A 2,111-nucleotide genomic window follows, 5' to 3' on the forward strand; every position below is an offset into this window, starting at 1 on the left:
GGTGGGGCGCGACCGGCGACGTCGCGGACAGCCCTGCAGGGGCCCTCGAGTTAGGACCCATGGGCGGGGCTTAGACTGGTTGCCAGGGGTGGGCGGGGCTGGCTCATGCTGTTCACGCCCAGGAGAGCCGGGCTCCACCCTTTTTAAACAAAAGTCTGGGGCGGGGGTTCTCAACCTTCCTAATGCCATGACCATTTAATACAGTTCCTCATGTTGTGGTGACACCCTTCTCCTCCCCCCCAACCATAAAATTATTTTCCTTGCTACTTCATAACTGTCATTTGGCTACTGTTATGAATTGTCATGTAAATAGCTGAGATGCAGGATGTATTTTCATTGTTACAATGGAACATAATTAAAGCATAGTGATTAATCACAAAAACAATATGTAATTATGCATTGTGAAAAATTTCTAATTACAAATAAATGAAATGTCTGGAAGCATGGGGTAGCATGGGTAACAGTCTTAATATATAGCAGTAAGTTACATTGCTACATTTTGCGACATTATGCATAAAAAGCCAACATCAGTGAGAAAGTTAAGATAGCTTCTTTCTCACCAGATCATCATAGCTGCATGTGGGTGGACTCACCTGGAGACAAGATAGAGGAGCAATGTCTTGGTTACTAAGACTATTGGAAGTAAGTGTTCTCCGATGATCTTAGGCGACTGTGAAAGGGTCCTTGGACTCCCAAAGGAGTCGTGACCCACAGGTTGAGAACCACTGGTCTAGGTGTCAAAGAGTACAAAAAAGGTCCTGGATGCCCTGAAGAGCCACTAGAAGTGAGTAACAAAGAAATGTATACCAGTAAAGCTCTCAAGTTAGATTGAGTTAAGGCAATGGTTTGTGTTTTCTATAATCAAAAGATTGATGGTTAGAACCCACGCAATCGCTCTTTAATAAGCTTGACAATCTGCTTCCATAAAGGTTAAAGCCAAGAAACACCTTTGGAGTCATTCTAATACATTGGTAGCCCTGAGTTGGAATCAGCTTAAAGGAATGGGTTTGTTTGGCAGGGGTAGGGTGGGGGGGGGGGTGTCTGTTTTTGAAAATGTCCTTTCATTGAATATGTATTTGTCTTCTTTCTGACATATAACATTTGATCACACACACTTAAGCCAGACATGTTGGGCGCTATCTAGCAGGTCCTGATGCACAGCAACTTCTGTACAACAGCGCATAGCACTGCCTGGTCCTGCACCATCCTCACAATTGCCATGTTTCAGCTTATTGTTGCAGCCACTGTGCCAATCCAGCTCCCACTTTGTGTTGACCCTCGAGTTTACCAAGTGGGTTAGTCCAGGTAAGCTAGAGAAACAAATCCAGGGAGGTTCATGTGTATAAGAAGGAGGTGTATATACAAGAGAAATTGAATATTGAGAAAATAGCCCAGCCCAGTCCAGATCATTACATAAGTCCAATATTAGCCCATATGTCCAATACCAGCCTATAAAGTCCTCTTCTGACTCACAAAACACATGCAATGATGCCAAATGTGGGAAGATCACAGGTCAGTGAGTGGGAAGTCTTGTGGATCCAGTGGCGTCGTAAGCATCCCAGCACTGGCAGGGGTCTCCACGTGGCTTCCCAGGCTCCAGAGGTCACAGGCTGTTATCACCATAGAGCCATGTGGCTTGTCAGTAGAGCACCTCTCAGGAAGCGAGCAGAGATAGAATGTGTCTCTCACCTCCAAGGAGGAAATATAGGAGTTCCTAGATTCCTCAGGGGAAGGCCATGCCCACATAGAGGCCTCATTGGCTATATCCTGATTGACAGACTAGACTCCACCCCTACATTCTTGAACCTCAATTGACACCAGATTATGTAACTACCACACCAAACATGATGTCATCTTTTAAGGACTGCGTCCTCCTGACAACATGTCCAGGGTATGTGAACCAATGTTCTGCCATCCTTGCTTCTAAGGATGTATTTCTTCCAAGAGAGATGTGTTTGTTCTGGCAATCCACTGCACTTGCACCATTCTTTGCCAGCATTGGAATTCAAATGCACCAATTCTTTAGTCTTCCTTATTCATTGTCCAACTTTCATATGGAGATGAGGCTACTAAAATTACCTTGGCTGGGGTCTGGTGCACCTTAGTCCTCA

Source organism: Tenrec ecaudatus, chromosome 11 (assembly GCF_050624435.1).
Source record: "Tenrec ecaudatus isolate mTenEca1 chromosome 11, mTenEca1.hap1, whole genome shotgun sequence".
In the NCBI taxonomy this organism is placed as follows: Eukaryota; Metazoa; Chordata; class Mammalia; order Afrosoricida; family Tenrecidae; genus Tenrec; species Tenrec ecaudatus.